Genomic DNA, 23,496 nt, shown 5'->3' with positions numbered 1-23,496 from the left:
ACCCTTGAGTCTGCAGGCTGACACTCTATCCACTGAGCCAAACCAGTTAGGGCCAAGACCACCTTTTAAAAAAACAACTTCTTTATGCTAATTTTTTTTAAGTTGTTTGTTGATTTTAGAGAGAGAGAGGAAGGAGAAGGAGACAGAGAGAGAAACATTGATTGGCTGCCTCCTGCACACACCCTGACTGAGAATTGAACCAGTGAGCTTTTGGTGCCTGGGACGATGCCCAAACAACTGAGCCACACTGATCAGGGCTAGACAAATGTTTATGTTATGATAGGTGGTAAAATACACACAACATAAAAAATACCATTGCTAACTATTTAAAAATGTAGTTCGGTGATGGCTCTGCGCCCCCTCCCCACCTCCTGGACCCCCAAGGGCCTGCCGCTGGCTGGTGGGGAAGGCGCCCATCAGTCGTGGCTCAGGGCGCCATCTCTCCGTGCTAAGTCGCCAGGCCCTGGGCACTGACGGGTGTGGACCCGGGATGTCGCTGGGGCAGCCCCTCCCCACTGTCCCGGCCACTGCTCGCTGCGCTCCTCCGCTGCCCCTCCTCGGACTCCGGGTCACCCTTGCCTCACTTCATCCCAGTCCCGGGCGAGCAGCGTTGGGTTTATGTCTTTATTCGAGGAAAACGAGCTGTTGCACAGCCATTGGTACCTGTATTGGGGGAATATCGCATACAAGCAAGGAGCTGACAGCCTCAGTGGCGAAAACTTTTTCAAGTCAGAGACCGAGAACTCTTGCAGTTGTTTATGTCATCCCTTCTTCTCCAGACGGAAGGTACCAAAAAGTTGCAATCAAAGATCTCTTCATCTTATTGATAAAGCCACCAATAAGCCACAATGTCTGTCAACGACAACCACAGTGTGTCAGGCCAGTTCTGTCGCTACAACACGCCCCGTCTGATTGAGGGCAAAGGAAATGGAATCAAGACAGTTATAGTCAATGCTAGAGGCCCAGCATGTGAAATTGTGCGAGACCCAGACCCGCTGTGCTGGCGGGACCCAGACTGACTCCCGCTGCAGATCTGCATGTCAAACCAAAGAAGCAAACAATAACCAATTCTTGTAAAGCCTGTGGTTATCGAGGCATGCTTGACACACATCATAAACTCCACACATTCATTCTCAAAAACCCACAGGAAAGAAAGAAAAAGAAAAATAGGAAGGGCAAAGATAAGGAAAACGGCTCTGTGCCCAGCAGAGAGACACCACCACCACCATCAAATGAAATCAGTCCTCCTCCACATGCTGTGGAAGAAGAAGAGGATAATGACTGGGGGGAGGATACCACTGAGGAAGCTCAGAGGCACAGAATGGATGAAATCAGTGGCCATGCAAACGTTCTAACACTCAGTGATGATTTGGAAAGAACAGTTGAAGAATGGGTCAATATCCTGTTTGATTTTGTTAAGAAAAGGAAAGAAGAGGGTATTATCGACTCATCGGACAAAGAAATTGTTGCCGAAGCAGAAAGACTGGATATAAAAGCTATGGGACGTCTTGTTTTGACTGTAGTTCTTTCTAATGAGATTAGAGAACAGATTAAAAAATACAGGCACCATTTCCTATGATTTTGTCACAACAATAGAAAAGCTCAACATTACCTTCTTCGTGGTTCGGAGTGTGTGGCAGCAGTGCATCAAGCTCAGCTCCTCTCCAAGATTCCACGTATCTTGAAGGAAATGTATGACGCAGACCTTTTGGAGGGGGAGGTCATCATCAGCTGGTCAGAAAAGGCCTCAAAGAAATAGGTTACAAAAGAACTCGCCAAAGAGAGCCGTGTCAAAGCAGAACCATTTGTAAAGTGGTGGAAGGAAGCCTAGGAGGAACCCTCTGGTGGTGAAGAAGAAGATGAAGATGAGAGTATGGAGGTGGTGTATTCGAAGACTGCCAGTGTACTGAAAGTTGCAGCTGCGAAGTCTGATGACAAGGACGCTGGCATTGATATTGAGGCCATTGAAAGGGGTGGTGCAACCCACCTTATCTGTTATGCTGAGAATCTTTCTGCACCATCAGCCAGAGGTGCAACATGTATGTGCAAAAGCTAAAATGGCTTAACATCATGCTACACTTTCTGCTCAAAACGTATTGCTGGGAGTGTTCTGTTGTAATTAAACCCCAATGAGACACCTCAGGAGTCCATACACACATCAGTGAACAGATGTAGTTTGCTTATTTATAGCATATTTCTTTTCGAAAAGTTAGTGGTGGACACATTTGGATCACATTTATACAGTTATAAAAATAAAGATTTGATTTTGGTCATTCTTAAATTTTTTGGTTCTGAATGACTTTAGCTGCTGAAGGAAGCAATTGGCTCCTTTTTAAAAAAATATATATTTTATTGATTTTTTACAGAGAAGAAGGGTGAGGGATAGAGAGTTAGAAACATCAATGAGAGAGAAACATCAATCAGCTGCCTCCTGCACACTCCCTACTGGGTATGTGCCAGCAACCAAGGTACATGCCCTTGACTGGAATCGAACCTGGGACCCTTCAGTCCACAGGCCCATGCTCTATCCACTGAGCCAAACCAGTCAGGGCAATTGGATCCTTTTAAAAACACTGTACCATCATTTAACCTGATAGGGATTCTTGGAGCTGGTTAGACACTATTAGGTGCTGAGGCTATAAACAGGTCTTTAGCAGAATGTGAGCATAAACTTATTTTTAACTAGAGGTTCCTTGGCCTGGCCTGTGGGAATCAGGCCAAAACTAGCTCTCTGACATCCCCGAGGGGTCGTGGATTGCGAGAGGGTGGTTCTTGGGTGATGCACCCTAGAATCAGGCTCCCTCCTTTCTGGTTCCAGGTGCATCATCACCTAGAGAACCGCAGCTGCCAAGTCACTGCAGCTTGACAGCTCCTGGGTTGAGCGTCTGCCCCCTGGTGGTCATTGTGCATCATAGCTACCAGTGGGGTGGTTGAATGGTCAGATGGTTGTTTAGGCTTTTATGTATATACACTAGGGCCATGAGGCTGTGGTAGGCACAGGGGCTGGTCTCAACCCATCCTCCTTGACCCTGCCCAGTCCCTCCTGCCACAGCCCCTGGTCCCCTGTCTGCTGGCAGCCCAGCTCCCGCTGCCGCCGCTCCCACGCTCTGACGGCACAGAGCAATTGGGGCTGGTGCCAGCAGCGGGTGCGAGCAGTGGCTGCTGCCCTGATCACCCCTCAGGAGCAGGGGGAGGTGGAGAAGCCCTCAGGGGCAATGAGGGCTGGCAGCTGCCACTCGCACCCACTGATGGTGCCGAGTGATTGGGACTGGTGCCAGGCACCGGCAGCGGGTGCGAGCAGGGTCGGCGTCGGCAGCAAGTGTGAGTGCCAGGTGGGACTGCGGTGTGTGGGAGCAAAGAATTTTCAGTAACCACCAGAGGCTCACCCAGATGACATCGACTGGCACCCTGTCTTGGTCTGGTGCCCCTGCTCACCTGCTCCACCATCCCACTGTGGCCAAAGGCTGCCATGTTCTGCGCACGCCCCCTGTTGGTCAGCACATGTCATAGTAACCAATTGTTTGGTTGTTCTGCCATTCTGTCTATTTGCATATTAGCCTTTTATTTTATAGGATTACCTTATTCAGCCATTAAGAAATACAGTACTTTTTAAGTCTTATCTCTAGTCCCTCAAATTGGCATCCGGTAATGTACATTCTTACCATGCCAAGGTGGACAGTGCAACACCTTTATTTTACTACTAGAGGCCTGATGCACGAAATTCGTGCAAGGGGCTTGGCCGCTGCTGCAGCTGCCAGCCTCTGCCGTGGCCCCCACCGTGGCGTTGGCCACCTCGGCCCTCGCAGCCCCAGCTTCGTCCAGAAGGTTGTCCAGAAGGATGTCCAGTCTAATTAGCATATTATGCTTTTATTATTATAGAAGAGTAAAAATGACCTGAGTGTCCGATAAATAATTTTAAGAGCAAGTTTTGAAACTTGAATTCTTTTTCCAGTTTACATACCCTTGCCCCAAATTGTAGTCTTTGAAGTCATATGCATTATAAGTTGGATAAGCCAGGAGAATTATTAACAAACTAGAGGCCCAGTGCATGAAATTCATGCACAGGTAGGGTCCCTAGGCCTGGTCAGCGATCAGGGCCGGTCAGGGTCTTTGGGCTGCCAGCTGGGGCCTCCCTCCCCTGGCTGCCAGCCACCGGCCACCGGCTCAGGCTGTCTTTTGTTTCGTGCCGCCCCCTGGTGGTCAGTGCACATCATAGTGATCAATCGAACTCCCGGTCTCCCGGTGGCACTCCTGAGGGGACAATTTGCATATTAGGCTTTTATATATAGAGATAAGCATTTTATGTCTACGTAGCTGTTGCTTTGTGCTGACAGAAAGCTCAAGCTTTGAGGTATGATTAAATAGTAAGTTCTATGATTTTATTTGGGGGAAAAAGAAAAAGGTGCACTTAATGTCTAGCAAAAAAACAACATAATTTTACAGCTTTTATGGCTTAAATTACAATTTCAACAATTTCAAAATGTTTAGACATATACTGTATATTTTGTTCAGTGTGGATTTTCCCTAATACTATGGCTTATTCTTTAATGCCTTTTACATTTGGACATATAGGTTTTGGCTGCTATCTTGCTAAAATTAGTGTTGCTATGCCTCAAGCTTGATTCCCTTCCACCTCCCCCCGCCCCCCTCCCCCCCCCCCCCCCCCCGCCACCTCCTCCTCCAAGAAATGTCTTATTTAAAAAGAAAACTAAAATTGTACGTCTAAGTCAGCCTATATTTTGGCAGGAGACTTGGGTGTCTTTTATTTCACATTGAATATAGTTAGACACTCATGAGTCTGGTGATGGCCACTGAATACAGGTGATTAGGGGCTGGCCCAGCCCATTCTGGTCTTTAGATTTGGAAATAACTTCTTGTGAATTCTTTGCCTCCGAAAGATTATCTAGATGCACTTGTTAAGGGTTTTGAGAACTTGTTGCATTTATTTCTTTCCATTAAAAGTGTTCTAAGGGAATCAGAATCATGGGATTCGTTTTATTTGGAACATGGGCTTTCTTCATTCACCTCTGATTACAATGAGACCTTAACAAATGTATGTAAAAATTTTTTCACATTGAAATTATACAAACATTTGATATAATAAAATCTTGCTAGCTTGATATTTTAACACATTGCAGACCAATAGTTTTATTGTTAGCTTTACCTAGTAGCCAGACAAGTTTCTATTGAACAAGTACAAAAAACATTTTACATAAATGTTAAAGGCACGCTTTAAAATTAAATACCCATTGCATTTTAAAGTTACATATTACATGTTCTTACAAGCTAATATCTTTTTAAAATATGATACTCTTAGAGCACTGTGTAATATGAAGTGAGAATTCTCGTGATCTGTCCACTATTTAAGAAATTAAAATCTAGTAATTTTACTAGAGAGAGAATGAATTAGTCTCCAGCTGCCTTTTGATAGATTTTGATGAGAGTGAAGCAGAAACTATATCTGGAGGGAATGTGCTTTGTCACACCAAAGAAAAGGGTTTTGCAAATTCACATCTCACCTAGGTTTCAAATTCTTTGTCATTGGCTAGTTGCTTTCATTATCTGAAATTCTATAGGAGATACTGGTGGCGTGGACCAAGTTGCACTCAACATACCCAGTGTCAAGCTAATGAGGTTCTGTTATAGAAGCTTCTGTTTCATTTTGTTTTCCTTTTAACCTGAAGGAAACTATGTTTAGGGCTTCTAAACACAAAATAAAATTTTGGCATAGACTGGTGTTGAGTCTGGTGCCAAAATTCCAATAGATTGAAATCCACATGAAAATGTTATTCACAGAGAAATTTTTTTAAAAAAATGTACAATACTGTTAAGTATATCCACATTTTCACAACCAGAGATTTTTCATTGTGTGAAACTGAAATGCCTTCCCATGTCCCCCTTCCTAAGCCCCTGGCACCCACCACTCTACTTTCTGTCTCTTTGAATTTGACCCCTGGGGGTACCTCATAAAAGTGGAATCCTATAGTATTCGTCTTTTTCTGACTGGCTTGTTTCGCATAGCATAATGTTCTTAAGGTGCATCCATGTTGTAACATGTGCCTGAATTTCCTTCTCTTCCCCCTTTATTGTTTGAAGTATTACATATGTCTCCCTTTTCCCCATTGACCCACTTCCTTTTTTTTTTTTTAAAGCTGAATAATAGTTCATCATAGAAATCGATCACATTTTATTTACTCATTCATCCCTTGGGGGACACTTGGATTGCTTCCAGCCTTTTGCTGTTGTGGATACTGCTGTTAGGGGCATGGGTATGCAGCTATCTCTTTGAGACCCTGCTTTCAATTCTTTGGATACAATAACAGCTCCCCACCTCCCCAGAAAAGATGGCGGAGGGAAACCTCAAGCCAGCCAGGGGTTGAACCGGGAATCTTCTGATTCATAGTCAGAAGGGTTATCCATTGAGCCACTGGCCCTACCCCTTAGTTCCTTTGGATAGATACTCAGAAGTGGAATTGCTGGCTCACACGGTCATTTTATTTTTAACTTTTTGAGAAACTGCCATACTTTTTACCACGGAGGTTGCACCGTTTTACATTCCCACCAACAGGACACAGGGTTCCAGTGTTCCCACATCCTCTCTAGCATTTTTTTCGTTCTTTTTGATAATAGGCAACCTAACTGGTGTGAGGTGATATCTCATCATGGTTTGCTTTGCATTTTCCTAATTAGTAGTAATGCTGACATCTTTTTCCCTCCTCCTCCTCCTCCTCCTCCTCCTCCTCCTCCTCCTCCTCCTCCTCCTCCCCCCCCCCCTCTCTCCCTCCTCCTCCTCCTCCTTCTTCTTATAGAGAACCCACAATTCAGTTTTGTTCAGAGCAAAGAAAAAAGATACTTTTGATCAGACTGGAAGAAACTCAGCCATAGGTTTGGAATCTGTACCCAAACTACACATGCAATGAAGACAATATTCTGCTAATACAATTGATTTGCTGCTGCATTTGTCTACTGGTTGCCTAATAGTAACAATTATAAACAGAGCAGTGCAACTAGTATTTGGAACAGTCCTTACAGTGTTACAGCGTCAGGCACAGCTTTTCACTTCCCTTCACACCACGGGTTCTCCTTGCTACCCGGGCTTCCTCTTCCTCAGGAAAGTCATTTTTTACGTGGACGGTCTTGCGAATCTCTTCAGGGCTTTTCCCCTTGATCATATTGGCAACAGTCTTGCATGCAACATCAAGCAAACCTTTGATGTCTAAGTAGTTTGCAGCCAGAATTAGTTCAAATAGTGTTCCTTGGCCAACTTTGAGGAATTCTTGGTCCAAAACAGGAATATCATCTGTTCGATTCTCTTTGTTCTCATCATCCTCAGGAGGAGGAGGGTCACCCTTGTGGTGGGTGCACCAACGAATGACCTGTTTTAATATTGCTGCATTAACATTTGGTAGAGGAACTGGATCATCATCGCCTTCATCATGCATTCCCAAATCTTCTAACATGGCCTTGATAGTCACAGATTGTTTGGCAATTTCAACATCAACTTCAAATATCTCTCCATCAGAACTCTGCAGTTTAAGTGAAGGCATGGTGCTCGGGCTCAAGGAGAGAGCGGGCCGGAGGCTGACGAGAGCCGGGCAGCGGCAGCAGAACCAAAAGGAAGAGGTGGAGAACAAGGCCACTTACCGGGCATCTTTTCAAAGCTTGATGCCCGTTTGTATGTCCTCTTTGGAGAAATACCTAGTAAAATCTTTTGCCCATCTTTTAATTAGGTTGTTTTGTTGTTGAGTTGTTGGAGTCCCTTAAATATTCTGGATATGAACCCCTTACCATATATATTGTTTTGCCCATATTTTCTCCCATCCCGTAGGTTGCCTTTTCACTCTGTTCATTGTGTCCTTTAATACAAAGAAGTTTTAAATTTTGATGTAGTCCAAGTTATCCATTTTTTGTTGTTGTTGTTACCTGTGGTTTTGGTGTCGTATATAAGAAATGACTGACAAAGTTAAGGTCATAAAGCTCTTTCTCTGTTTTCCTCTAAGAGTTAATAGCCTTAGCTCCGTGTTTTACTCTAAGAGCTAATAGCCTTAGCTCTCATTATTAGATCTTTGATCACTTTGAGTTAATTTTTGTGTATGGTGTAAGGGAAGGGTCCAACTTTATTCTTTTGCATTTTCAGTTTTTCCAAACCATTTCTGGAAGAAACTGTTCTTTCCCCATGAATGGTCTTGGAACCCTTGTTGAAAACCATTTGACCATATGTGTGAGGGTTTATTTCTGGGCTCTCTATTCTACTCTGCTATTCTGCATGTCTGTCTTTATGCCAGTACCATGCTGTTTTGATTACTCTAGTTCTGTAATATGTTTTGAAGTTGGGAAGTGGAAGACCTCCAGCATTGTCTTTTTAAAGATTGCTTCGACTATTCAGGATCCCTTAAGATTTCAAATGAATTTTAAGATGCATTTTTCCATTTCTTAAAAAAAATGCCATTGAGACTCTGATAAGGATTACATTAAATCGGTACATTACTTTGGGTAGTTTTGACATCTGAACGATATTAAGCCTTCCAATCCACAAACACAGGACGTCTATTAATTTATTGGTGTCTGAAGACACCAGTAAAGAAATGTCTTGTAGCAATGTTTTGCAGTTTCCAGTAATACAGGTTTTGTACCTCCTTGGTTAAGTTTTTAATTTTATTTTTTGATGCTATTGTAAATAGAATTGTTTTCTTAATTTCCTTTTTCCAATGTTCATTATTAGTCTATAGAAACAACTTATTTTTGAGTGTTGATGTTTGCAACTTTGCTGAATCCATTGATTAATTCTAATGGTTTTTTTTTTTTTGTTTGCTTGTTTAAGGGAATCATTAGGGTCTTCTACATATAAGATGATGTTGTCTGCAAACAGAGATAACTTTACTTCTTTATTTCCAACTTGGATGCTCCCTCCCCTTTTTTTTATTTTCTTACCAAATTGCTCTGGCTAGCACTTCAAGTATGAAGTTGAATACAAGTAGTGAAAACAGTCATCCTTTCCTTGTTCCTGATATTAGAGGAAAAACTTTGTTTTTCATCATTAAGCATGTTAGCTGTAGGCTTTTTACATATAGTCATTATTATGGTGAGGTAGTTTCCTTCTATTCTTAGTTTATTGAGTGTTTATATCATGAAGGGTTGTTAAATATTATCAGATGATTTTTGGCATCAATTGAAGTAATCATTTGCTCCTCCACTCCCCATATTCTGTTTAGTGGTGTATTTCATCAATGGATTTTCATATGCTGAACCATCTTTGAATTCCAGGAATAAATTCCAATTGGTCGTGGTGTATAATTTTCTTAATCTGCTATTTTTAGTGATGCTTCTGCTCCATCCACATTCCTTTCATCTTCCCCAGCACCCCCAGCCCTCATGGTCCTGCCTCTGCTCCTGCTTGCAACTGTGCTAGGCTCCCCTGGCCTCCTTGCCTATCAAAATCTTCATAAATTTTTTGCCCTAGCTCGTTTGGCTCAGTGGATAGAGCTTCGGCCTGCAGACCAAAGGGTCCCAGGTTTGATTCCAGTCAAGGGCATATGCCCGGGGTTGTGGGCTCAATCCCCATAGGGGAGGCAGCCAATCAATGATTCTCTCTCATCATTGATGTTTCTATCTCTTTCTCCCTTCCTCTCTAAAATCAATAAAAATATATTTAAAAAGCCTTCATCAATTTTCAAACTTAGCTCAAAATCTACCCCCTTCCTAATGCCTCCCAGTCTCCTTGTTGGGGTCACTCCTTCTCTGCGTTTCAAAGGCCCCTCTCAGCACCTCTAGGGAAGCATTTTCTTTGTTCTCTCCTGCAGGCTGCTTACCTCTCTACCCCTTCCCCCCATTCTCTTCCCTGTGATCTCTTACATCTTTTGGGATTACCACTTTAGCCCAACGTGTAGAACCAGGCTAGAGCCACACTCCACCTCATCTACTTCCTGACCCCACACAGGGAAGTGATTGACCCTCATGCCACAGTTGCCACATCTGTAAAATGGGTGTGATGATTGTGCCTCCTTTATAGGTTGCTATGAGAATGAAAAAGAAAATATGTGACTCTGTGAATATTCCTCAGGAATCTATAACCCCTTTAGGGGTAGGAATCTTGGCATATTCCTCTTGGTCCCTCCCCTCCCTATCCCACAACTGAGCACAGTGCCTGGTATTCAGTAATCACTCAATAAATGATTGTGGAACTGGGCTGTCAGGCAAGGTTGCACACTCCTTTCATGAAGGACCCTTCCTTACACCATACACTCAGTAAATGTGTTTTGAATTGAACATGGGAGCATGCTCCCCTGGAACTTGAAGATGGTTCCTCTTTATTTCTCATGGGTTGGGATGCTGTGGCCAGCTGCAAATTCATGCTGGTTTCTTTGGACCCTGAAGGGGCAAAGAAAAGTGGCACGGAGGCACAAAAAGGACCATCTGCCCAGCAGATCTTCCCTGAGACACTTGGCATCTATAATTACTCACTGTTTGCAGGAAGAAGATGGCATTCTAACTTATGTGCTTGGTGTTCTCATCCTCTTCATGCTGAAAACTCTCTGCCCAGCATCACTGGGTGTCCACACACTGCAGGGACTGCTTTTGCCCCAAATAGTGTTTTTTTTCCTCCCTCCATCCCTTCCTTTCTTACTGAAGAATAAAGTAGAGCTCTCAAAAGGTCAATTAACAACAACTTACAGGATTATTGGGATTATTAAGATTCTGCATGCTTCATGCATGAAATGCCTTTTCTCGGCAGTCGGTGACACCAAGAAAATGTGACTTGACTTCAAAACACTCTCCACAGACATGACCTGTGCCCAGCAAGGTGGAGTGAAGTCCTGAAAGCAAATGGAAGCTGTCACTGAGGGCCTGAGATCCTATGCCCTAAAGAAGGAGACAGGCCATCATGGCGCAAAATAAATGAGGCTATTTGGGGCCTAAACTATGATTAGTTTTTCTAGATGCTGCTGAAGACTAGAAAATATACAGCACGCCCACGTACAGATTTGTCAATTGGATCCTTTGCAGCGATTACAAACCTAAACTCAATCAATTCTATAGGCATTTCTTATGTACCTACTATGCACTTAATGATTATTTAGGAGGTGCAAGAACTGTAACAGTTTGAGATGGATTCCACTTACAGGGTGGTCAAGCCTGGCTGGTGTGATTCAGTGGTTGAGCATTGAGCCATGAAACCTTCTGGTCACGGTTTGATTCCTGGTTGGGGCACATGCCCGGGTTGTGGGCTCAATCCCCAGTAGGGGGTGTGCAGGGATTCTCTCTCATTATTGATGTTTCTACCCCTTCTCTCCTTCTCCCTTCCTCTCTCTGAAATCAATAAAAACGTATTTATTTTTTTTAAAAAAAGATGGCCAAGAGAGTAAAGGAAACAAATAAAGGATGTATGCAAGTTGGCCATGCTGACCCCCTGCACTCAGGCGTGGCCCCTGCGCACTGTAAGTGCTCAATGATTGCTCAGAGCATGAATGAGTCATCGGCCTTTGCCCTCTACAGAGCACCTCCACGAGGTTATTTCATTTCAGGAAGTCAGTAGGGCAGAGGAGTTAGTGTCCCAGGGCTGCTGTAACCAAGTGCCACCAGCCAGGATTCTGGAGGCTGGAAGTCTGCAATCAAGGTGTCGGCAGGGAAGGGTCTGTCCCAGGCCTCTCTTGGCTTGTAGATGGCTGTCTTCTCTCTGTGTCTCTACAATGTCTTCCTTGGGTGGGTCCCAATTTCTCCTTTTTGAGGACACCAGTCATACTGGATTAGGGCCCACCCTGATGACCTCACTTTGATTTGATTACCTCTGTAAAGATCCATCTCGAAATAGTTCACATTCTGAGGTCCTGGGGGTTGAGACTCCAATGCATCTTTTTTTTTGAGGGGGGAGGGTAGGGGGTAAGGGGTGGCAATCACAGCAGGAGAGGGGACCTTGTGACCAGGGGCCAGAGAGAGTTAACAGCTTGTCTAGATCACATGACTATGATGAGCCTACATCAGGGTCTTTTGGTTGGGGACCCTGAGATTTTCCCGCTGTCCCTTGAGGCCCCTCCACCCACCCTAGGCAGAGGGGCGGAGGGTCAGGAGCGGAGGGAAGGCTGGAGAAAGCGTGAACCTCAGGGAGGGGAGGTCCAGGCAGTGGGGTCAACATGACACTCCCAACATGCTGAGGCAGCTCTTGTTGAGGCTGAGGTCGTGGGAATGGTGTCTGTCAGGGATAATAGACGGTGAGATGCGTGATGGGGGGGTTGGGCGTGAACGTGCGGGAGAAAAGGTGGGGAGGGACTGGCCCGGAGTCCAAAGGTGGAGGTGGGGGCAGTTTATGAGAAAATAGGTAAGTCCCTACAACTCCAACGTTGCGAGTTCTGGAAGGGCACACACAATAAGTCACAGCCCAGAGTCAATGAGATGTGCTACTCAGAAACAAAGAATTTCAAAAACAAACTTTAAATAGTAGTCCCCCCCCACCTTATCCACTGATGATATGTCCTAAGACCTCCAGTGGATGTCTGAAATGGCGAGTACTACCAAGCCCTACATATACTAGTTTTTTTTCCTCTACGTACACACCTATGGTAGTTTCATTTATAAATTAGGCACAGAAAGACAACAGTAACTAATAAGACAACAGAACAGTTATAACAATATACTGTAATAAAAGTGATGTGAATGTGGTCACTCTCTCTTCCTCAAAACACTGTATTGTCCTGCACATATTCTTTCCCACAATTTCATGGGTAGAAGGTTCGTTCTTACCATACACCTTAGCAACCTCGGCATGCGATTTTCCCCCTTTCCTTAGTAAGTGGAGAACTTTCAGCTTTTCACAGAAAGGAAGCACTTCCCGGCTTCTCTTTGGCCGGTCTGCATGGTCTGCATCGCCAGCACCGCCACTCTTGCCCTTTGGGGCCCCTGTTCAGTACGTGAGGGGTGACTTGAGCACAGGTGTGCGATCCCCACAGCCGCTCTGATGTCTGAGACGGCCCCTAAGTGACTAGAGGGCAGGGCTGTCTGCAGCCCGGAGACCTGGGCTCAGGGAGAAGTCACATGGGGGGTGAGGGGTGGGAGGGGGAATGGAGCTAAGTGGTCCTAGAACAGTGCACACTTTAAGACTTATGGAATGTTTACTTCTGGAATTTTCCATGTGATATTTTCAGCCTGCGGTTGACTGCAGGGGACTGAAAGAGCAGATGAGGGGACCACACACACCTGACAGCATGGCGGAACTGCATTTCAAGTGCAGCTGGTGGGTGTGCGTTAACGTCCTATCTGATGCACATGGGGTGGGGGGATGCTTCTCAAACTAAGGATCCCTCTGCTTCCCAGCGCCCATCACAGGGCCCCAGAATTCACGCCTCTCTCCTCCAATCCCGCTGTGCCCAGCAGCCAGAAACACCCATAAAAACTCAAATCTGATCGAGTCACTTTCCTACCGAAATCCTTTAGAAGCGGACTAGGGCCTTCAAGATGAAGCTCAGCCCTCTGGCAGCTTCCCAGGCACTTGGCCGCCTGGCTTCCACTGACTTCTTCAGTCTCACCCCTCACCTCCACCTGGCTCCCCCCCACCCCCCCAACTCCCTCACTCCAGCCTTAATAAAACCACCACAGTCCCTTTCCCGGATTTCTACAAGCCCCCACCCGCCCCGGAGGCCATCCTTGCCTTCCCCAGCTCCTCACCCATCTGGCTAACTCTTTGGGGGCTTCTCCTTCTCCATCCCGGGCTGGCATACTTCCTGGGGCTCCCTCAGTCCCCGTTCTTCGCTCCACCCCGTTACTGCCTGTCACATGGGCCGTGGCCTATGAGCTGAGTCTGAATCCTGCCCCTGCCCCAGGCCACTGCCACTGAGTTCCATCCAACTGCGTTCGGTTTCCCTGCGTACAGAGACACCTGCCCCAACCGCTAACCCATGTGACTGGGGCACTGCCTCTTACGTGGTGCAAAACTCCCAGCCTCAGGGGCAGCCAGCATGCCTGGGGGACGAACGCGCCTTGAAGAATGGCTAACCGCGTTTACTGGGGGAAGTGGGAAGATGACTTTGAATAGCAAAAGGTCAGAATTAGATGATTGTCCAAGGAAATGCATGCTCATTAGCTGCAAGTTCATACTTCAGACAGCAATGACAACCAGGTTCAGAGAACCACCTACCAGGCCTTGTAGAGATGAAGTAAAGGAGAATGTAATGATTTACTCTGTGCTCAGAAGGTCAGATGGAGCGTCAAAGGCGGCCACAACAAGGTATCCCACCCCACACGCTCTTTTTTACAATGTGACAATGACATTCCTCCCGTCCAGAGGTGGGACATATGTTCCCTCCCCTTGGATCCTGGCAGGCCTGTGACTATGGTGGGTGTAGAGCTATGTGACTGCTGAGACTAGGTCGTAAACAGCTTTCTCCCAGCAGCTTCCATGCTGTAAGGAAGCCCAGTGCCCATGAGGAGGCCAGTGTGGGTGTTCCAGCAGCAGCAAGAGCAGCCATGTGAGGAAGTCATCAGATGATTCTAACCCTGGCCACTGACTGAACCACACGAGAGGGCCCGATCAGGGACCACCCGCTAAGCCCAGTCAGCCCCCCAGAATGGTGGTGGGGTGATGTAATACAATACTTATTGTGAAATGCTCATTGTCGTTGACATGTGACATGCTTCAACACGCACACACAACATTGTATATTAGACACATAACTGCACCTACCCCGCTCACTTCACAGTGATGCTCTCTGAGGTGGGAGGGTGTGGGGTGCACAGACATGCAGGTCATGGTGGAGCTGGGGCCCCAAAGATAATGTAGCTAAGCGGGCATTATCGGGCATGTTCACCTGAGATCTGTGGGATAATAAACCCGCTGATTTCTCCTCTTCTCCCTTTGCGGGCTGAGTGTTTGGTATTTGGACCCCACCACCAATAAGAAAACCGGTGTCTCAATATTGAAATATGTTCCTTCGGAAGCTGTTACGCTGTGCGGGCAGAGCCACCTGACTTTCCTCTCAGCCCCTGGTGGAGAGAGGAACCCGAATGACACAGGAGCTCTTGGGCAAGGTGAGGCCGTGCCCGGGAGGACACCAGGCCCCGGCACTCACACCTTCTGGGACACGATGGTTCCTCACAGCCTTGTTCATTCTAGAGCAGCCCTCCAGGATGTAATGATCACCCGGGGAGGTGGCCCGGGACCTCGGGGGCGAATCCAGTTTGAGCCCTGAAGCTTTCACACCAGGAGGCTTTCATAAAAGGGAAAGAACACCTTTTAGAACAGTGGTTCTCAACCTTGGCTGCACATTAGAATCACCTGGGAATCTTTTTAAAATCCTGATTTCTGGGCCTCATCCTCCGGAAATTCTGTTTCTTTGTTACTAATGTTGTGGCCTCACCTCATAACAAAGAAACAGAATTTCTGGAGGATGAGGCCCAGAAATCAGGATTTTAAAAAGATTCCCAGGTGATTCTAATGTGCAGCCAAGGTTGAGAACCACTGCTTTAGAAGATAAAGGTACTTAACAAATTGGACAAATCACTTTAGCCATTAACCCTTCCGTCTAGTAGCCCCTGTTGAAACAAATAGTATAATATTAGGTTGCTCTTTTGCTCATAGAACCAGGAGCCACTTGAGCAGTTTTCTCTAATGCCCTTCTCCTCTCCGTACGGTCACAGCAAAAAGTCATGTTTTGAGGTTTTAATTCCTCGAATCTCAGATGACATTTTCTAAGTGGTAGCCAGCTTTCGCCACTAGCCTATACATTGCACATGTGCAGGGATGTTCAAAGCTCTCTCCCCACCTCCTGACAAAATGCTGGGAACAAGAGGTACTTTCTAAGCATTTGCTGAAGACACAAGCCAAGGCTGCAGGAATGAATAAAATCTAAAAAGAAGTATCCTTCCCCCCAATGCACTGGAGCCTAATTAAGAGATGTCTGAAATTAATCAGAATATTAGCTGCCGGCTACGTTTAAAAAAGAAAATTTTTTTTTTTAAAAAAAGGAAGACGACGACAAAGGGGGGATCAGGGTCGAGGGAGGCCCCAGGAGCGGGGGACCCGCGGGGCAGCTCAGCTAGCTCCCCAGTCAATGCACCTTTGAGCCTGTAAATGATGATAAGGCCGGAGCAGATAGCGCTGGAATGTGACCCGCCTCTGTGGGATGCAAAGTCCCAAAGTCCGAGGTCTCTCTGCGGCAGGACCACGGTCTTACTGTGTGATGGGCGGCTGAGTCCAGACTGTGGAGGTGGCATTCCCGGTGAGGCGGGGCTGCAGGGGGCAGTGGGACGTGTCCTGAGCTCTGTGGGTGCCGCGGCAGGTCCCTGCTGGGCGCCCAGGGTGCCGGGAAGCCCATCGTCCTCCCACACGCCCGGTCCACGCCCCGTGCCCGACTCACCCCTGAAAGGCCTCCACGGAAGCAATTCTCCCTTTTACTGTGGCCTTGGCCCCCTCGGCTCCTCCTCTGGGCCACGGGGCGGGAGCTGCCGTTTGCACGCTGCATGGGGACAACGCTGTTGTGGTCACCCGGGTCCCAAGCCAGGGCTTTGCAAGCATTGTGGATGCCAGAATCTCTCAGGGGGGAGCTTGTTAAAAGCCAGGTGCCCGAGTTGCTCTGGAGCTTTTATCAGTCAGTGTCCTCCCCCCCACCCCCCCCCCCCCAATGCAGATGTCACCAAAGTGTGGGAACCCTGGTCGGAGCCATCCCTGATGGCATCAAGATCCGGGCCTGGGTTCTTTAAGGGGGGACACTAAACTCATTGCCTCTGGGAGGAAGGGCATGGCCACCAGGAGCCCCAGGGAAAGTGCCCAAGTCAGAGGAGCGGCGTCCCGCCCTGGGCTGCCCCGGCCTGTCCTCTCCTGGCTTCTTACACCAAATCGCCGCACCAGCCCCGGGAGTTCTGAGCCTGCCCAGCGCTTCCACAGTCAAGGGCCGAGTCAGGGAAGCAGGTTTTGGACAAGAGAAGAGGGAGCACCTGCTCACGTGCTGGATTGTTCGTCTTATCTTTGCAGACAGCTTTATCGAGGTCTAATCGACTGACGACGTGCAATGAAGTGCGCGTATTTAGAGAGTACAATTCCACACATTCTGACCGAGACACACACCTAGGAAGCCTGCACCATCATCAAGGTAACAAGAGGCCGCCCCGCCCCAGCGGATTCCTGGCGTCTGTGGGGGGTCCTCCCCCATGCTGCTCCCGGCCCCCACCCCGGGCCCCCACTGGCCTGCTCTCCATTACTGTGTGTTACGTGGACTTTCCCATAAATGGGTCATGCCCTGTGTGCTCCTTTCACAGCTGCTTTCTCTCACTCAGCACCGTGATGTGGAGGCTCCTCCGTGTTGTAGCACTGATCCGAAGTTTAACCTTGAATTCTGGGCAAGCCTCCCTGGTCAGGGTGTATGATCCTTCGTTGTAGGTTGTTGAATTCCATTTGCTACAATTTTGTTTGAGTTTTTGTGTCTATGTGCATGAGGTCTGTAGTTTTCTTCCTTCCTTTTCTCTCTCTCTCTCTCTCTCTCTCTCTCTCTCTCTCTCTCTCTTTCTACCTTTCTTCTTTTCAGTAATATCAAGGTAATACTGGTCTCATATAAGTTGGGAAATATTCACTCTTTCTCAATAATCTAGAAGAGTTTTTTTTTTTTAAATGATGAATATTATTTCTTCTTGTGTTTGGTAGAATTCACACTGAAGACATCTGGGCCTGGAATTTTCTCTGAGGAAAGGTTTTTCAAAGTAAATGCTATTTCTTTAATAGACAAAGGCCCTGAACAGATAATCAATAGATAAACAGTTAATAGATAAACCAATTCAGTTTATCTATTCTTTCTTGAGAGAACTTTGATCATTTGTGTCAATCAAGGAATTTGTGCAGTTAATCTGAATTGTCTAATTCATGTGCATAAAGTTGTTCATACTATTCCCTTATAATCCTTTTCATATTTGTGGAGTCTGTGGATATAATTTTCTTGTTCCCGATTTTGTATTTAATCCTGGAATGAAATTCACAACATGTGACTATTACCTACACACAATGTATAACAAATACATTTCAAAAAGGAATTTCCTGGTGCTGTAAATGCCCACATTAAAGAGCCAATTTGCTTCAAGTATGTTACATTATTATTTTTTGAACATGTAAGCATTGTTTCTTAATTTCTAAAATCAAATAATAATTCATAATGCAATTTAATTAAGAATCAGATTTTGACTAACTGTAAAGTCAGTTTTTAAGAATAAAGTAAGCCCTGGCCAGCGTTGATCAGTGGTTAGAGGACTGGCCTGAGCAGGAAAGGGTTTCGGGTTCGATTCTCTATCAAGGGCACATGCCTGGGTTGCAGGTTCGATCCCTGGCCCCAACTGGGGCTCATGTGGGAGGCAACCAATCCATATGTTTCTTTTATATTGATATTTCTCTCTCTCCCTCCTCCTCCCCCCTTCCTTTCACTCTCTCTAAAAAAATCAATGGGATAAAAAATATCCTCTGGTGAGGATTAAAAAAACAAAGAATAAAAAAAAGAATAAATTAAAAAATGAAGAAGCAATCAGGAAAGTTAATAAAGCCAGTTATGCCTTATTGGGAATATCTAATACCAAAACTCATCCCCACTGAGATAAAGTAAAAAAAAAACCAAAAACATTTCTGGTGATAGAATGAAAATTGTGCAAAATAAGAGCAAATCAAAAGTAAAAGCAAATATTGTCAAATCTCTGCAAAACAAAGAAATTCACTGATCAACAGTGGGCAACTGAGGTTGTAACATGACCCTGGGATGATGGGGGGAGGTCAGGGAGCTGGCACTGGGTGAAGCCCAGGGGTGCTCTCGGAGGAGGGGCTGCACGGAGGTGTGAGGTGCCAGGATGGTCATGCCGGAGGGAGGACGTTTATGGAGCTGCTGTCTGGTCTGGATTCTTCCCTAAGAAAAGGCGTCACTGGAAGGGATGGGGGTCCCTCGAGGATGACCGCAGGGCAGCCGCCACCTGGGTTGCGGTTTGCAGGCAAGACCAAGGCTGAGGGGGAGAGGGGCGGGGAGAGGTGTAGGTAGCCACGGTCAGGCGTTTCCTCTCCACACGTGGACAGAGGGAAATACCTCAAGAGCAGAGGTGATAGCAAAGCGCAGCACAGTGAGGAGGTGATACGTTTTAAATATTTACATCTTTGTTTTTAATAGAATTTACTTGTAAGTTTATATAATTTACTTTTTAAAAATTAAATTTATTGCAGTGACACTGGTTAATAAGATTATATATTACTTTCAACAAAGGCTGTGCTTAACAACCAGTCTTTGAAATTACTGACTATGTGAGTCAGCTCTCTCGAGGGGGGACAGGCCCTCCAGGACTGCAGGATGGGGGGTGGGAGGGGGTGGGGGCCACGCTCCTTCGTAGCTTCCTGGGGGGCCCTTTGCCACCACAGTTATACCCCCTCACCTCATGCCAGCTTCTGGGAAGCACACACAGGTCCCTAAGTGGACCATGCTGCCCATCTGAGACCCCCTGCCTCATGCCTCGCTCCCTCCCTCTCTCCACCTCTCCCCCTCCTTCCTTCCACCAGGACCCTGTGGACCCCGGCAGCATGAGGGAGCCTGGAGGGTTCTTGTGTGCCCCAAAACGCAGTGGCCCTTTCTCTGGGTTGCACCATTGCGCCCCTCTAACATTTCAAGTTATTTTGGCATCACGGGGAGAGAATTTGCTGGGACATGAACTTGAATGCATGAGCAATCATGCAGGGCAAATGGGAAACAGTATAGTGAGTGCAGAGGGCAGACAAGGCCTAGGTTAGATCCTGCCCCTGGTCACTGCTGTGCGACTTCAGGCAGGTTACTCAAGCTCTCTGAGCCTTGGACTCTTCATGTGGTAAAATGGCAACTGATAACTCCTAGGGTGCTTGTGAGGACTAAATGAGAAAAGAAATGCACTTGCGATAGTGTCTCGCACGGACGGAATGAATGACCAACAACATAAGCCGGCCTTGCCTTGTCTTCTGCTTCAGTCTAGAGCAGTGATGGCGAACCTATGACACGCGGGTCAGAGGTGACACATGAACTCATTTTTTTGGTTGATTTTTCTTTGTTAAATGGCATTTAAATATATAAAATAAATATCAAAAATATAAGTCTTTGTTTTACTATGGTTGCAAAGATCAAAAAATTTCTAGATGTGACAGGGCACCAGAGTTAAGTTAGGGTTTTTCAAAATGTTGACACGCCAAGCTCAAAAGGTTCGCCATCACTGGTCCATACATTTTCTGAGATACTGAAAGCAAAGATGATCATTGCCCGCCATCTGGTGGTCAAATCTATCCTTACACCCCAGGTTGTGCCCAGGTAGATAATTGTCCACTTGTGGCCTTGATCCGTTAGAATCACCTGGGAATCTTTTTAAAATCCTGATTTCTGGGCCTCGTCCTCCAGAAATTCTGTTTCTTTGTTATGGGGTGAGGCCACAACATTAGTAACAAAGAAACAGAATTTCCGGAGGATGGGGCCCAGAAATCAAGATTTTAAAAAGATTCCCCAGGTGATTCTAATGTGCAGCCAAGGTTGAGAACCACTGCTGTAAGAGGCTGCCTCCTCAGGAAAGAGGAGGATTTGACTGGACAGGCCTCTTCCCTCCCACCCTGTCCTGGACTCTTCAGAGGACTCTTAGGGGAACTTCTGTCCCCGAAGCCTTGGGGGACCCTCACAGGGCTGATTACCAAAGCTGTCCCCACAGCAGCTAGGAGGGGCCTGCAGATGGTTAAGGGCGTTGGAGATGGGGTCTGCTGTGAGGCCCCTCCCTCCCATAGTACTGTGTGTGTGTGTGTGTGTGTGTGTGTGTGTGTATGGGTGTGTGTGAGCCCTCACGTTTCCGGGTGAACGGCAGGCTCTCCATCCGGATTTTTAATCCCAGCTGTTACTATCCCCATAGTTCTGCTGTGTTCCTGTGGGCTCCCTACACCCTGGCCCTGCCCCGGACAGCAGTCCTACTGGGTGCCAGGCGCTGCTCCGGGTGCTGGGAGACAGCAAGGACGTGGGGCTCCGGTTCTGGAGGGGGAGACGGCTGCTGAAGCCCTGATCCAGGGGTCTCCCTGGATGGTGGTATCCCTGGGTCTCTGTCCTGTGCTGGGATCGGAGCACTGGGTATGGGCCCAGGAGCTCTGTCGGGCCCCAGGGTGGGTTAGAGGTCCCACTCCCTCCCACCAGCGTTTCCACGGTCACCAGGCCCGTGATGAGGCCTGATCCATTTCTGTCGTGGTCCCTGTGGCTGTGAATGTCCCCGTGGCCGTCGCAGTGCGTGCCCACGCTGCTTACATCACAGGTGGCCCCCCGAGTCCTCACAAGGCCCTGCGAGGCCCCGAGGACTGCCGTCAGCAGCGCCCTGCCCCGTCCACGGAGGAGCCGGACCAGAGAGGCCCAGGCCACGGCCAGGCGTGTTCCTCCACTGGGCCCAGCGGCCTCCTGACTCAGTCCGTCACCAGGAATCACAGGTGACAGGACAGAGACGAGGAGAACAGGCCAGGTTCTGACCAGACACGTGTATCCCGTGGCCGGAGAGCTGGAGGAGTATTTTATCAGGGATGCTTAGAATTTGGAAGGATTTTTAGTCGGTTTTGTCACAGTTTTTAAGTTCTCTGCAGATCCCCTCCCCCTTATTGCTTGCAGGGGAGAGGAAGCCCTTTGTCCGGTGCCTGGCAAACAACTGCAGCAACACAATAATAATGGCGAAATCTCTCCTATCCTGCAAGGTCTGGCCAGGTGCCACCTCCTCCAGGATGGCCTACCTGATCTCCCTATAGGACAGCCCTTCTCTGGGCCCTTCAGAAAGGATGGGTAATGTCTGTGCCCAGTCTGTCTCTGCCCCCCTCGATGACACGTTCCATCCGTGTCCCCAGCCTGGCTCCCAGGAGTTGTCAGTGAACTCGTGCTGAGTGACTTGGGAGTGTCCTTGCTCCCCAGGGACCCCCTGCGATCACTGCCTCATCTGCAGCCACATCTCCCACATGGACCCAGGCCCAACGGGTTCCTCTGGACCTGGGAGGTCACCCCCAGGCTGACGTGGGCCGGGATTCTCCATTCCTGACTTGCAGACCCTGCCCATGGGGGCAGGAAGGCCTAGCTGAATCACAGGGCCCCAGGGAAGTCAGGAAGGGGCCACTTCAGTGTGACCAGAAGGAGAGAGCAAATCCTGGGGTGGGGATGGGCAGAGAAGAGCACCCAGGGGGATCGGGGCTCATGTGGGAGCAGAAAGAGAGCAGGTGCAGGCAAGGGGTCCCGGTCAGGGATGTGAACCCCTTGTGGGTGTAGGAGGTCTCCCTCAGTGAGGTGCTGGCGAAGATGCCCACTTCTCGGTGGCTGACATGCCCCCTCTGCCCAGGTGGTTGGCAGCCAGGATGCTGAGAGAGATGCCTACCTGGGGACAGTGACCAGCTGTGACCATGTGACCAGTTACAGAAATGAGGACTATAATTGACACGAGTATTTTGTCTTTATTTTGCTACTAGAGGCCCGGTGCATGAATTCGTGCACCAGTGAGGTCCCTTGGCCTAGCCTGTGGTATCGGGCTGAAACCGGCTCTCTGACATCCCCCGAAGGGTCCTGGATTGCGAGAGGGTACAGGCTAGGCTGAGGGACCCCACCGGTGCACGATTGGGGCTGGGGAGAGATGCAGGAGGCTGGCCAGCCGGGTAGGAACTGCGGAGGGCTCCAGGATGTGTCCGGCCTGTCTCACTCAGTCCGCATCAGCTGGGCCCCAGCAGCAGCTAACCTACTGGTTGGAGCGTCTGCCCCCTGGTGGTCAGTGCACGTCATAGGACTGGTCAACTGGTTGACTGTCTGCCCCCTGGTGGTCAGTGCACATCATAGCAAGCAGTTGAGCGGTCTTAGCATATCATTAGCATATTACACTTTGATTGGTTGAATGGCTGACCAGTCGACCAGACACTTAGCATATTAGGCTTTTATTATATAGGATGAATATGCATGTGTACATGTGCGTGTGCGGGCGCGCGCGCGTGTGTGTGTGTGTGTGTGCATATACGTGTGTGTCTTTATTTTCTTTTCTCCTCTTCTGGGCCAGGGGTTGGAGAGGTTGTTAGGCAGAATTATGGTCTTCTTTATTTGGAGACGAAGTATACTTCTAGAGATTCATACAGCTGCCAAGCTGACAAAGGGTAGACCTGTGATGGTTCATTTATGTGTCAACGTGACTGGCGTGGGGAGCCCAGATGAAGCATCATTTCTGGGTGTTTCCAGAGCAGATTATCATTTGAACGGTTATCATTTGAGTGGCGTAGATGGTCCTCCCAAGTGTGTGGGGGGCAGCATCCGCTCCGTTCAGGGTCTGGGCAGAGAATGAAATGTGGAAGAAGAAGGAATTTGTCCCTTTTCTCTGCCTCAGTGCTTGAGTCAGACATCTCACCTCCTCTCCTGCTGCCTTTGGACCGGGAGCAGTTACACTGTCGGCTCCGGTGTTCCTCTCGGACTCGGGCTGAATGACAGCACCGGCTTTTCTGGGTCCAGTTTGCCGATGGCAGATTATGGCACTTCTCAGCCTCCAGAGTCACGTGATCCA

At 47.7% G+C, this 23,496-nt stretch overlaps 2 pseudogenes across 2 annotated transcripts; one reads left to right on the top strand and one right to left on the bottom strand.

Moving 5' to 3' along the window:
• The first annotated feature begins 848 nt into the window (after positions 1 to 848).
• LOC308533499 (eukaryotic translation initiation factor 5-like) lies at positions 849 to 2,056 on the top strand (annotated as a pseudogene). The gene is made up of 2 exons: positions 849 to 918; positions 1,032 to 2,056. The product of its transcript is annotated as a eukaryotic translation initiation factor 5-like (transcript).
• A 5,000-nt stretch (positions 2,057 to 7,056) lies between these two features.
• LOC308521187 (S-phase kinase-associated protein 1-like) lies at positions 7,057 to 7,547 on the bottom strand (annotated as a pseudogene). Its single transcript has one exon. The product of its transcript is annotated as an S-phase kinase-associated protein 1-like (transcript).
• Positions 7,548 to 23,496: the final 15,949 nt, after the last annotated feature.

This window comes from Myotis nattereri, assembly GCF_964212035.1.
Source record: "Myotis nattereri genome assembly, chromosome: 1".
Classification (NCBI taxonomy): domain Eukaryota; kingdom Metazoa; phylum Chordata; class Mammalia; order Chiroptera; family Vespertilionidae; genus Myotis; species Myotis nattereri.
The sequence above is the reverse complement of the archived record's forward strand: the minus strand, read 5'-3'. Positions and strand labels throughout refer to the sequence as shown.